The sequence below is a fragment of the Pseudophryne corroboree genome, unplaced genomic scaffold, assembly GCF_028390025.1.
Source record: "Pseudophryne corroboree isolate aPseCor3 unplaced genomic scaffold, aPseCor3.hap2 scaffold_1388, whole genome shotgun sequence".
Taxonomy (NCBI): Eukaryota; Metazoa; Chordata; class Amphibia; order Anura; family Myobatrachidae; genus Pseudophryne; species Pseudophryne corroboree.
The window spans coordinates 120,334-134,161 of NW_026968015.1; the positions used below are offsets into that span (position 1 = coordinate 120,334).

The 13,828-nt window shown below is 34.6% G+C and overlaps 4 non-coding genes across 4 annotated transcripts; all 4 read left to right on the forward strand.

Annotated features, from left to right (window-relative positions):
* The first annotated feature begins 578 nt into the window (after positions 1-578).
* On the forward strand, positions 579-652 carry TRNAN-AUU (transfer RNA asparagine (anticodon AUU)). Its single transcript has one exon. It is a non-coding gene; the product is annotated as a tRNA-Asn (tRNA).
* A 5,771-nt stretch (positions 653-6,423) lies between these two features.
* On the forward strand, positions 6,424-6,497 carry TRNAN-AUU (transfer RNA asparagine (anticodon AUU)). Its single transcript has one exon. It is a non-coding gene; the product is annotated as a tRNA-Asn (tRNA).
* Positions 6,498-9,925: 3,428 nt separating this feature from the next.
* On the forward strand, positions 9,926-9,999 carry TRNAN-AUU (transfer RNA asparagine (anticodon AUU)). The gene has a single exon. It is a non-coding gene; the product is annotated as a tRNA-Asn (tRNA).
* Positions 10,000-13,424: 3,425 nt separating this feature from the next.
* TRNAN-AUU (transfer RNA asparagine (anticodon AUU)) lies at positions 13,425-13,498 on the forward strand. The gene has a single exon. It is a non-coding gene; the product is annotated as a tRNA-Asn (tRNA).
* Positions 13,499-13,828: the final 330 nt, after the last annotated feature.

The following is a 13,828-nucleotide window of genomic DNA, read 5'->3' on the forward strand; positions in this document are numbered from 1 at the left end:
ATCTTTATTTAAGGGTGAAGATGTTTCTCACAAAATCGTTGCCCCAATGCATCATTGAAATTCAAGCTGGAAAGATGATTTTAATATATCACTTGTACATTTTGTATTGCTCTTCTGGTGACAATGTAGTTTTTTTGTCAATTACCATTTTAATAACAGGGTAAAGAAAATTAAGTGGATTTTTGAAAGAAAACTATACTGTCAATATACTATTAAAACAAATTAAAATGGTAAAAGTTATTGTACTTTAAGTAAAAATAAAAGAGCAAAAATATCAATCCCAGTTTTGATTACTTAAATTAACAAAAAAAATGCATATAGCAAAGGATAGTTTCAATCTGCCTACCTCTGGGTTATGGGTCCAGCATGCTTCCATTGCAGTACTCTGCTGCCCATGTAAGTGCAAGAGATCCTGAAGCACTCACTCATCATGGGAAAGTACCAATGTGTTTATTCGTTGGTTGATGGAAGAAACATCTTACAAAAACTCTCCAGATTATTGATTTTTTAATGTTTTTCTAGGAAACGTTCTAGATGTATGCTTATTAGCCTTTGTCAGTATGTACTTTTTGCAAAGTGTCTCTGTGGCGCAATCGGTTAGTGTGTTTGGCTATTAACCAAAAGGTTGGTGGTTCAATCCCACCCAGGGACGTAATTAACCTTGTGATCAGATTTTGGTGATATTTAAGTAGACAAGTCAAAATTTCAAACCTCCTCTTATGGTGTAGGGTACATGGCCTTCTCTGATGTAATCAGAGTTAGATTTGATTCAGTGATTTTATAAAAAACAGCTAGGAAGCACAATTTAGCAGTGGGTTGCAGAGAAAAAAAATATGCTGGCAGAAAAATCCAATTGAGTGATTAAACAGCTCTTCATTTTCTGGCTTTATTTTTATGCTAACAAATTTGTTCTCTGAAAAGTGTCCACAAAGCCAAGTCTCTGATTAACACCTTTGTAAGGATGGTTTTTCACCTATTACTAAATTAAACTTGCTTCATTGGAAAGGCAGCAAGATGCATCCTCATTTCAATGTCTACTGAAATAATACAAGTTGACACCAGGAAACATTAACGCCACTGCATCCTTGCTGCTTTCTCATGTGGAAGTCTGTTTAATGTGAAAACAAGGTGATATCTAATTAGCACACAGGTAAGGAATTAAGAAAATCTTTATTTAAGGGTGAAGATGTTTCTCACAAAATCGTTGCCCCAATGCATCATTGAAATTCAAGCTGGAAAGATGATTTTAATATATCACTTGTACATTTTGTATTGCTCTTCTGGTGACAATGTAGTTTGTTTTTGTCAATTACCATTTAATAATAGGGTAAAGAAAATTAAGTGGATTTTTGAAAGACAACAATACTGTCAATATACTATTAAAACAAATTAAAATGGTAAAAGTTATTGTACTTTAAGTAAAAATAAAAGAGCCAAAATATCAATCCCAGTTTTGGATTACTTTAATTAACAAAAAAAAAAAGCATACAGCAGAGGATAGTTTCAATCTGCCTACCTCTGGGTTATGGGTCCAGCATGCTTCCATTGCTGTACTCTGCTGCACATGTAAGTGCAAGAGATCCTGAAGCACTCACTCATCACGGGAAAGTACCAATGTGTTTCTTCGTTGGTTGATGGAAGAAACATCTTACAAAAATTCTCCAGATTATTGACTTTTTAAAGTTTTGCTAGGAAACGTTTTAGATGAATGCTTATTAGCCTTTGTCAGTATGGACTTTTGCAAAGTGTCTCTGTGGCGCAATCAGTTAGTATGTACGGCTATTAACCAAAAGGTTGGTGGTTCAATCCCACCCAGGGACCTAATTGACCTTGTTATCAGATTTTGGTGATCTTTAAGTAGACAAGTCAAAATTTCAAACCCCCTGTTATGGTGTAGGGTACTTGGCCTTCTCTGATGTAAACAGAGTTAGATTTGATTCAGTGATTTTATAAAAACATCTAGGAAGCACAATTTAGCAGTGGGTTGCAGAGAAAAAAAATATGCTGGCAGAAAAATCCAATTGAGTGATTAAACAGCTCTTTATTTTCTGGCTTTATTTTTATGCTAACAAATTTGTTCTCTGAAAAGTGTCCACAAAGCCAAGTCTCTGATTAACACCTTTGTAAGGATGGTTTTTCACCTATTACTAAATTAAACTTGCTTCATTGGAAAGGCAGCAAGATGCATCCTCATTTCAATGTCTACTGAAATAATACAGGTTGACACCAGGAAACATTAACGCCACTGCATCCTTGCTGCTTTCTCATGTGGAAGTCTGTTTAATATGAAAACAAGGTGATATCTAATTAGCACACAGGTAAGGAATTAAGAAAATCTTTATTTAAGGGTGAAGATGTTTCTCACAAAATCGTTGCCCCAATGCATCATTGAAATTCAAGCTGGAAAGATGATTTTAATATATCACTTGTACATTTTGTATTGCTCTTCTGGTGACAATGTAGTTTGTTTTTGTCAATTACCATTTTAATAATAGGGTAAAGAAAATGAAGTGGATTTTTGAAAGAAAACAATACTGTCAATATACTATTAAAACAAATTAAAATGGTAAAAGTTATTGTACTTTAAGTAAAAATAAAAGAGACAAAATATCAATCCCAGTTTTGGATTACTTTAATTAACAAAAAAAAAATGCATATAGCAGAGGATAGTTTCAATCTGCTTACCTCTGGGTTATGGGCCCAGCATGCTTCCATTGCAGTACTCTGCTGCACATGTAAGTTCAAGAGATCCTGAAGCACTCACTCATCATGGGAAAGTACCAATGTGTTTCTTCGTTGGTTGATGGAAGAAACATCTTACAAAAACTCTCCAGATTATTGACTTTTTAAAGTTTTTCTAGGAAACGTTTTAGATGAATGCTTATTAGCCTTTGTCAGTATGGACTTTTGCAAAGTGTCTCTGTGGCGCAATCAGTTAGTATGTACGGCTATTAACCAAAAGGTTGGTGGTTCAATCCCACCCAGGGACCTAATTGACCTTGTTATCAGATTTTGGTGATCTTTAAGTAGACAAGTCAAAATTTCAAACCCCCTGTTATGGTGTAGGGTACCTGGCCTTCTCTGATGTAATCAGAGTTAGATTTGATTCAGTGATTTTATAAAAACAGCTAGGAAGCACAATTTAGCAGTGGGTTGCAGAGAAAAAAAATATGCTGGCAGAAAAATCCAATTGAGTGATTAAACAGCTCTTTATTTTCTGGCTTTATTTTTATGCTAACAAATTTGTTCTCTGAAAAGTGTCCACAAAGCCAAGTCTCTGATTAACACCTTTGTAAGGATGGTTTTTCACCTATTACTAAATTAAACTTGCTTCATTGGAAAGGCAGCAAGATGCATCCTCATTTCAATGTTTACTGAAATAATACAGGTTGACACCAGGAAACATTAACGCCACTGCATCCTTGCTGCTTTCTCATGTGGAAGTCTGTTTAATGTGAAAACAAGGTGATATCTAATTAGCACACAGGTAAGGAATTAAGAAAATCTTTATTTAAGGGTGAAGGTGTTTCTCACAAAATCGTTGCCCCAATGCATCATTGAAATTCAAGCTGGAAAGATGATTTTAATATATCACTTGTACATTTTGTATTGCTCTTCTGGTGACAATGTAGTTTGTTTTTGTCAATTACCAATTTAATAATAGGGTAAAGAAAATTAAGTGGATTTTTGAAAGAAAACAATACTGTCAATATACTATTAAAACAAATTAAAATGGTAAAAGTTATTGTACTTTAAGTAAAAATAAAAGAGCCAAAATATCAATCCCAGTTTTGGATTACTTTAATTAACAAACAAAAAAATGCATATAGCAGAGGATAGTTTCAATCTGCCTACCTCTGGGTTATGGGCCCAGCATGCTTCCATTGCTGTACTCTGCTGCACATGTAAGTGCAAGAGATCCTGAAGCACTCACTCATCATGGGAAAGTACCAATGTGTTTCTTCGTTGGTTGATAGAAGAAACATCTTACAAAAACTCTCCAGATTATTGACTTTTTTAAGTTTTTCTAGGAAACGTTTTAGATGAATGCTTATTAGCATTTGTCAGTATGTACTTTTAGCAAAGTGTCTCTGTGGCGCAATCAGTTAGTGTGTACGGCTATTAACCAAAAGGTTGGTGGTTCAATCCCACCCAGGGACGTAATTGACCTTGTTATCAGATTTTGGTGATCTTTAAGTAGACAAGTCAAATTTCATACCCCCTGTTATGGTGTAGGGTACCTGGCCTTCTCTGATGTAATCAGAGTTAGATTTGATTCAGTGATTTTATAAAAACATCTAGGAAGCACAATTTAGCAGTGGGTTGCAGAGAAAAAGAAATATGCTGGCAAAAAAACCAAATTGCGTGATTAAACAGTTCTTCATTTTCTGGCTTTATTTTTATGCTAACAAATTTGTTCTCTGAAAAGTGTCCACAAAGCCAAGTCTCTGATTAACACCTTTGTAGGGATGGTTTTTCACCTATTACTAAATTAAACTTGCTTCATTGGAAAGGCAGCAAGATGTATCCTCATTTCAATGTCTACAGAAATAATACAGGTTGACACCAGGAAACATTAATGCCACTGCACCCTTGCTGCTTTCTCATGTGGAAGTCTGTTTAATGTGAAAACAAGGTGATATCTAATTAGCACACAGGTAAGGAATTAAGAAAATCTTTATTTAAGGGTGAAGATGTTTCTCACAAAATCGTTGCCCCAATGCATCATTGAAATTCAAGCTGGAAAGATGATTTTAATATATCACTTGTACATTTTGTATTGCTCTTCTGGTGACAATGTAGTTTGTTTTTGTCAATTACCATTTTAATAATAGGGTAAAGAAAATGAAGTGGATTTTTGAAAGAAAACAATACTGTCAATATACTATTAAAACAAATTAAAATGGTAAAAGTTATTGTACTTTAAGTAAAAATAAAAGAGACAAAATATCAATCCCAGTTTTGGATTACTTTAATTAACAAAAAAAAATGCATATAGCAGAGGATAGTTTCAATCTGCCTACCTCTGGGTTATGGGCCCAGCATGCTTCCATTGTAGTACTCTGCTGCACATGTAAGTGCAAGAGATCCTGAAGCACTCACTCATCATGGGAAAGTACCAATGTGTTTCTTCGTTGGTTGATGGAAGAAACATCTTACAAAAACTCTCCAGATTATTGACTTTTTAAAGTTTTTCTAGGAAACGTTTTAGATGAATGCTTATTAGCCTTTGTCAGTATGGACTTTTGCAAAGTGTCTCTGTGGCGCAATCAGTTAGTATGTACGGCTATTAACCATAAGGTTGGTGGTTCAATCCCACCCAGGGACCTAATTGACCTTGTTATCAGATTTTGGTGATCTTTAAGTAGACAAGTCAAAATTTCAAACCCCCTGTTATGGTGTAGGGTACCTGGCCTTCTCTGATGTAATCAGAGTTAGATTTGATTCAGTGATTTTATAAAAACAGCTAGGAAGCACAATTTAGCAGTGGGTTGCAGAGAAAAAAAATATGCTGGCAGAAAAATCCAATTGAGTGATTAAATAGCTCTTCATTTTCTGGCTTTATTTTTATGCTAACAAATTTGTTCTCTGAAAAGTGTCCACAAAGCCAAGTCTCTGATTAACACCTTTGTAAGGATGGTTTTTCACCTATTACTAAATTAAACTTGCTTCATTGGAAAGGCAGCAAGATGCATCCTCATTTCAATGTCTACTGAAATAATACAAGTTGACACCAGGAAACATTAACGCCACTGCATCCTTGCTGCTTTCTCATGTGGAAGTCTGTTTAATATGAAAACAAGGTGATATCTAATTAGCACACAGGTAAGGAATTAAGAAAATCTTTATTTAAGGGTGAAGATGTTTCTCACAAAATCGTTGCCCCAATGCATCATTGAAATTCAAGCTGGAAAGATGATTTTAATATATCACTTGTACATTTTGTATTGCTCTTCTGGTGACAATGTAGTTTGTTTTTGTCAATTACCATTTTAATAATAGGGTAAAGAAAATGAAGTGGATTTTTGAAAGAAAACAATACTGTCAATATACTATTAAAACAAATTAAAATGGTAAAAGTTATTGTACTTTAAGTAAAAATAAAAGAGCAATAATATCAATCCCAGTTTTGGATTACTTTAATTAACAAAAAAAATGCATATAGCAGAGGATAGTTTCAATCTGCCTACCTCTGGGTTATGGGCCCAGCATGCTTCCATTGCAGTACTCTGCTGCCCATGTAAGTGCAAGAGATCCTGAAGCACTCACTCATCATGGGAAAGTACCAATGTGTTTATTCGTTGGTTGATGGAAGAAACATCTTACAAAAACTCTCCAGATTATTGATTTTTTAATGTTTTTCTAGGAAACGTTCTAGATGTATGCTTATTAGCCTTTGTCAGTATGTACTTTTTGCAAAGTGTCTCTGTGGCGCAATCGGTTAGTGTGTTTGGCTATTAACCAAAAGGTTGGTGGTTCAATCCCACCCAGGGACGTAATTAACCTTGTTATCAGATTTTGGTGATATTTAAGTAGACAAGTCAAATTTCATACCCCCTGTTATGGTGTAGGGTACCTGGCCTTCTCTGATGTAATCAGAGTTAGATTTGATTCAGTGATTTTATAAAAACATCTAGGAAGCACAATTTAGCAGTGGGTTGCAGAGAAAAAGAAATATGCTGGCAAAAAAATCAAATTGCGTGATTAAACAGCTCTTTATTTTCTGGCTTTATTTTTATGCTAACAAATTTGTTCTCTGAAAAGTGTCCACAAAGCCAAGTCTCTGATTAACACCTTTGTAGGGATGGTTTTTCACCTATTACTAAATTAAACTTGCTTCATTGGAAAGGCAGCAAGATGCATCCTCATTTCAATGTCTACTGAAATAATACAGGTTGACACCAGGAAACATTAACGCCACTGCATCCTTGCTGCTTTCTCACGTGGAAGTCTGTTTAATGTGAAAACAAGGTGATATCTAATTAGCACACAGGTAAGGAATTAAGAAAATCTTTATTTAAGGGTGAAGATGTTTCTCACAAAATTGTTGACCCAATGCATCATTGAAATTCAAGCTGGAAAGATGATTTTAATATATCACTTGTACATTTTGTATTGCTCTTCTGGTGACAATGTAGTTTTTTTTGTCAATTACCATTTTAATAATAGGGTAAAGAAAATTAAGTGGATTTTTGAAAGAAAACTATACTGTCAATATACTATTAAAACAAATTAAAATGGTAAAAGTTATTGTACTTTAAGTAAAAATAAAAGAGCAAAAATATCAATCCCAGTTTTGATTACTTAAATTAACAAAAAAAAATGCATATAGCAAAGGATAGTTTCAATCTGCCTACCTCTGGGTTATGGGTCCAGCATGCTTCCATTGCAGTACTCTGCTGCACATGTAAGTGCAAGAGATCCTGAAGCACTCACTCATCATGGGAAAGTACCAATGTGTTTATTCATTGGTTGATGGAAGAAACATCTTACAAAAACTCTCCAGATTATTGATTTTTTAATGTTTTTCTAGGAAACGTTCTAGATGTATGCTTATTAGCCTTTGTCAGTATGTACTGTTTGCAAAGTGTCTCGGTGGCGCAATCGGTTAGTGTGTTCGGCTATTAACCAAAAGGTTGGTGGTTCAATCCCACCCAGGGACATAATTGACCTTGTGATCACATTTTGGTGATATTTAAGTAGACAAGTCAAAATTTCAAACCCCCTCTTATTGTGTAGGGTACCTGGCCTTCTCTGATGTAATCAGAGTTAGATTTGATTCAGTGATTTTATAAAAAACAGCTAGGAAGCACAATTTAGCAGTGGGTTGCAGAGAAAAAAAATATGCTGGCAGAAAAATCCAATTGAGTGATTAAACAGCTCTTCATTTTCTGGCTTTATTTTTATGCTAACAAATTTGTTCTCTGAAAAGTGTCCACAAAGCCAAGTCTCTGATTAACACCTTTGTAAGGATGGTTTTTCACCTATTACTAAATTAAACTTGCTTCATTGGAAAGGCAGCAAGATGCATCCTCATTTCAATGTCTACTGAAATAATACAGGTTGACACCAGGAAACATAAACGCCACTGCATCCTTGCTGCTTTCTCATGTGGAAGTCTGTTTAATGTGAAAACAAGGTGATATCTAATTAGCACACAGGTAAGGAATTACGAAAATCTTTATTTAAGGGTGAAGATGTTTCTCACAAAATTGTTGCCCCAATGCATCATTGAAATTCAAGCTGGAAAGATGATTTTAATATATCACTTGTACATTTTGTATTGCTCTTCTGGTGACAATGTAGTTTTTTTGTCAATTACCATTTTAATAACAGGGTAAAGAAAATTAAGTGGATTTTTGAAAGAAAACTATACTGTCAATATACTATTAAAACAAATTAAAATGGTAAAAGTTTTTGTACTTTAAGTAAAAATAAAAGAGCAAAAATATCAATCCCAGTTTTGATTACTTAAATTAACAAAAAAAATGCATATAGCAAAGGATAGTTTCAATCTGCCTACCTCTGGGTTATGGGTCCAGCATGCTTCCATTGCAGTACTCTGCTGCCCATGTCAGTGCAAGAGATCCTGAAGCACTCACTCATCATGGGAAAGTACCAATGTGTTTATTCGTTGGTTGATGGAAGAAACATCTTACAAAAACTCTCCAGATTATTGATTTTTTAATGTTTTTCTAGGAAACGTTCTAGATGTATGCTTATTAGCCTTTGTCAGTATGTACTGTTTGCAAAGTGTCTCGGTGGCGCAATCGGTTAGTGTGTTCGGCTATTAACCAAAAGGTTGGTGGTTCAATCCCACCCAGGGACATAATTGACCTTGTGATCACATTTTGGTGATATTTAAGTAGACAAGTCAACATTTCAAACCCCCTCTTATTGTGTAGGGTACCTGGCCTTCTCTGATGTAATCAGAGTTAGATTTGATTCAGTGATTTTATAAAAAACAGCTAGGAAGCACAATTTAGCAGTGGGTTGCAGAGAAAAAAAATATGCTGGCAGAAAAATCCAATTGAGTGATTAAACAGCTCTTCATTTTCTGGCTTTATTTTTATGCTAACAAATTTGTTCTCTGAAAAGTGTCCACAAAGCCAAGTCTCTGATTAACACCTTTGTAAGGATGGTTTTTCACCTATTACTAAATTAAACTTGCTTCATTGGAAAGGCAGCAAGATGCATCCTCATTTCAATGTCTACTGAAATAATACAAGTTGACACCAGGAAACATTAACGCCACTGCATCCTTGCTGCTTTCTCATGTGGAAGTCTGTTTAATATGAAAACAAGGTGATATCTAATTAGCACACAGGTAAGGAATTAAGAAAATCTTTATTTAAGGGTGAAGATGTTTCTCACAAAATCGTTGCCCCAATGCATCATTGAAATTCAAGCTGGAAAGATGATTTTAATATATCACTTGTACATTTTGTATTGCTCTTCTGGTGACAATGTAGTTTGTTTTTGTCAATTACCATTTTAATAATAGGGTAAAGAAAATGAAGTGGATTTTTGAAAGAAAACAATACTGTCAATATACTATTAAAACAAATTAAAATGGTAAAAGTTATTGTACTTTAAGTAAAAATAAAAGAGCAATAATATCAATCCCAGTTTTGGATTACTTTAATTAACAAAAAAAATGCATATAGCAGAGGATAGTTTCAATCTGCCTACCTCTGGGTTATGGGCCCAGCATGCTTCCATTGCAGTACTCTGCTGCCCATGTAAGTGCAAGAGATCCTGAAGCACTCACTCATCATGGGAAAGTACCAATGTGTTTATTCGTTGGTTGATGGAAGAAACATCTTACAAAAACTCTCCAGATTATTGATTTTTTAATGTTTTTCTAGGAAACGTTCTAGATGTATGCTTATTAGCCTTTGTCAGTATGTACTTTTTGCAAAGTGTCTCTGTGGCGCAATCGGTTAGTGTGTTTGGCTATTAACCAAAAGGTTGGTGGTTCAATCCCACCCAGGGACGTAATTAACCTTGTTATCAGATTTTGGTGATATTTAAGTAGACAAGTCAAATTTCATACCCCCTGTTATGGTGTAGGGTACCTGGCCTTCTCTGATGTAATCAGAGTTAGATTTGATTCAGTGATTTTATAAAAACATCTAGGAAGCACAATTTAGCAGTGGGTTGCAGAGAAAAAGAAATATGCTGGCAAAAAAATCAAATTGCGTGATTAAACAGCTCTTTATTTTCTGGCTTTATTTTTATGCTAACAAATTTGTTCTCTGAAAAGTGTCCACAAAGCCAAGTCTCTGATTAACACCTTTGTAGGGATGGTTTTTCACCTATTACTAAATTAAACTTGCTTCATTGGAAAGGCAGCAAGATGCATCCTCATTTCAATGTCTACTGAAATAATACAGGTTGACACCAGGAAACATTAACGCCACTGCATCCTTGCTGCTTTCTCATGTGGAAGTCTGTTTAATGTGAAAACAAGGTGATATCTAATTAGCACACAGGTAAGGAATTAAGAAAATCTTTATTTAAGGGTGAAGATGTTTCTCACAAAATTGTTGACCCAATGCATCATTGAAATTCAAGCTGGAAAGATGATTTTAATATATCACTTGTACATTTTGTATTGCTCTTCTGGTGACAATGTAGTTTTTTTTGTCAATTACCATTTTAATAATAGGGTAAAGAAAATTAAGTGGATTTTTGAAAGAAAACTATACTGTCAATATACTATTAAAACAAATTAAAATGGTAAAAGTTATTGTACTTTAAGTAAAAATAAAAGAGCAAAAATATCAATCCCAGTTTTGATTACTTAAATTAACAAAAAAAAATGCATATAGCAAAGGATAGTTTCAATCTGCCTACCTCTGGGTTATGGGTCCAGCATGCTTCCATTGCAGTACTCTGCTGCACATGTAAGTGCAAGAGATCCTGAAGCACTCACTCATCATGGGAAAGTACCAATGTGTTTATTCATTGGTTGATGGAAGAAACATCTTACAAAAACTCTCCAGATTATTGATTTTTTAATGTTTTTCTAGGAAACGTTCTAGATGTATGCTTATTAGCCTTTGTCAGTATGTACTGTTTGCAAAGTGTCTCGGTGGCGCAATCGGTTAGTGTGTTCGGCTATTAACCAAAAGGTTGGTGGTTCAATCCCACCCAGGGACATAATTGACCTTGTGATCACATTTTGGTGATATTTAAGTAGACAAGTCAAAATTTCAAACCCCCTCTTATTGTGTAGGGTACCTGGCCTTCTCTGATGTAATCAGAGTTAGATTTGATTCAGTGATTTTATAAAAAACAGCTAGGAAGCACAATTTAGCAGTGGGTTGCAGAGAAAAAAAATATGCTGGCAGAAAAATCCAATTGAGTGATTAAACAGCTCTTCATTTTCTGGCTTTATTTTTATGCTAACAAATTTGTTCTCTGAAAAGTGTCCACAAAGCCAAGTCTCTGATTAACACCTTTGTAAGGATGGTTTTTCACCTATTACTAAATTAAACTTGCTTCATTGGAAAGGCAGCAAGATGCATCCTCATTTCAATGTCTACTGAAATAATACAGGTTGACACCAGGAAACATAAACGCCACTGCATCCTTGCTGCTTTCTCATGTGGAAGTCTGTTTAATGTGAAAACAAGGTGATATCTAATTAGCACACAGGTAAGGAATTACGAAAATCTTTATTTAAGGGTGAAGATGTTTCTCACAAAATTGTTGCCCCAATGCATCATTGAAATTCAAGCTGGAAAGATGATTTTAATATATCACTTGTACATTTTGTATTGCTCTTCTGGTGACAATGTAGTTTTTTTGTCAATTACCATTTTAATAACAGGGTAAAGAAAATTAAGTGGATTTTTGAAAGAAAACTATACTGTCAATATACTATTAAAACAAATTAAAATGGTAAAAGTTTTTGTACTTTAAGTAAAAATAAAAGAGCAAAAATATCAATCCCAGTTTTGATTACTTAAATTAACAAAAAAAATGCATATAGCAAAGGATAGTTTCAATCTGCCTACCTCTGGGTTATGGGTCCAGCATGCTTCCATTGCAGTACTCTGCTGCCCATGTCAGTGCAAGAGATCCTGAAGCACTCACTCATCATGGGAAAGTACCAATGTGTTTATTCGTTGGTTGATGGAAGAAACATCTTACAAAAACTCTCCAGATTATTGATTTTTTAATGTTTTTCTAGGAAACGTTCTAGATGTATGCTTATTAGCCTTTGTCAGTATGTACTGTTTGCAAAGTGTCTCGGTGGCGCAATCGGTTAGTGTGTTCGGCTATTAACCAAAAGGTTGGTGGTTCAATCCCACCCAGGGACATAATTGACCTTGTGATCACATTTTGGTGATATTTAAGTAGACAAGTCAACATTTCAAACCCCCTCTTATTGTGTAGGGTACCTGGCCTTCTCTGATGTAATCAGAGTTAGATTTGATTCAGTGATTTTATAAAAAACAGCTAGGAAGCACAATTTAGCAGTGGGTTGCAGAGAAAAAAAATATGCTGGCAGAAAAATCCAATTGAGTGATTAAACAGCTCTTCATTTTCTGGCTTTATTTTTATGCTAACAAATTTGTTCTCTGAAAAGTGTCCACAAAGCCAAGTCTCTGATTAACACCTTTGTAAGGATGGTTTTTCACCTATTACTAAATTAAACTTGCTTCATTGGAAAGGCAGCAAGATGCATCCTCATTTCAATGTCTACTGAAATAATACAGGTTGACACCAGGAAACATAAACGCCACTGCATCCTTGCTGCTTTCTCATGTGGAAGTCTGTTTAATGTGAAAACAAGGTGATATCTAATTAGCACACAGGTAAGGAATTACGAAAATCTTTATTTAAGGGTGAAGATGTTTCTCACAAAATTGTTGCCCCAATGCATCATTGAAATTCAAGCTGGAAAGATGATTTTAATATATCACTTGTACATTTTGTATTGCTCTTCTGGTGACAATGTAGTTTTTTTGTCAATTACCATTTTAATAACAGGGTAAAGAAAATTAAGTGGATTTTTGAAAGAAAACTATACTGTCAATATACTATTAAAACAAATTAAAATGGTAAAAGTTTTTGTACTTTAAGTAAAAATAAAAGAGCAAAAATATCAATCCCAGTTTTGATTACTTAAATTAACAAAAAAAATGCATATAGCAAAGGATAGTTTCAATCTGCCTACCTCTGGGTTATGGGTCCAGCATGCTTCCATTGCAGTACTCTGCTGCCCATGTCAGTGCAAGAGATCCTGAAGCACTCACTCATCATGGGAAAGTACCAATGTGTTTATTCGTTGGTTGATGGAAGAAACATCTTACAAAAACTCTCCAGATTATTGATTTTTTAATGTTTTTCTAGGAAACGTTCTAGATGTATGCTTATTAGCCTTTGTCAGTATGTACTTTTTGCAAAGTGTCTCTGTGGCGCAATCGGTTAGTGTGTTTGGCTATTAACCAAAAGGTTGGTGGTTCAATCCCACCCAGGGACGTAATTAACCTTGTGATCAGATTTTGGTGATATTTAAGTAGACAAGTCAAAATTTCAAACCCCCTGTGATGGTGTAGGGTACCTGGCCTTCTCTGATGTAATCAGAGTTAGATTTGATTCAGTGATTTTATAAAAACAGCTAGGAAGCACAATTTAGCAGTGGGTTGCAGAGAAAAAAAATATGCTGGCAGAAAAATCCAATTGAGTGATTAAACAGCTCTTTATTTTCTGGCTTTATTTTTATGCTAACAAATTTGTTCTCTGAAAAGTGTCCACAAAGCCAAGTCTCTGATTAACACCTTTGTAAGGATGGTTTTTCACCTATTACTAA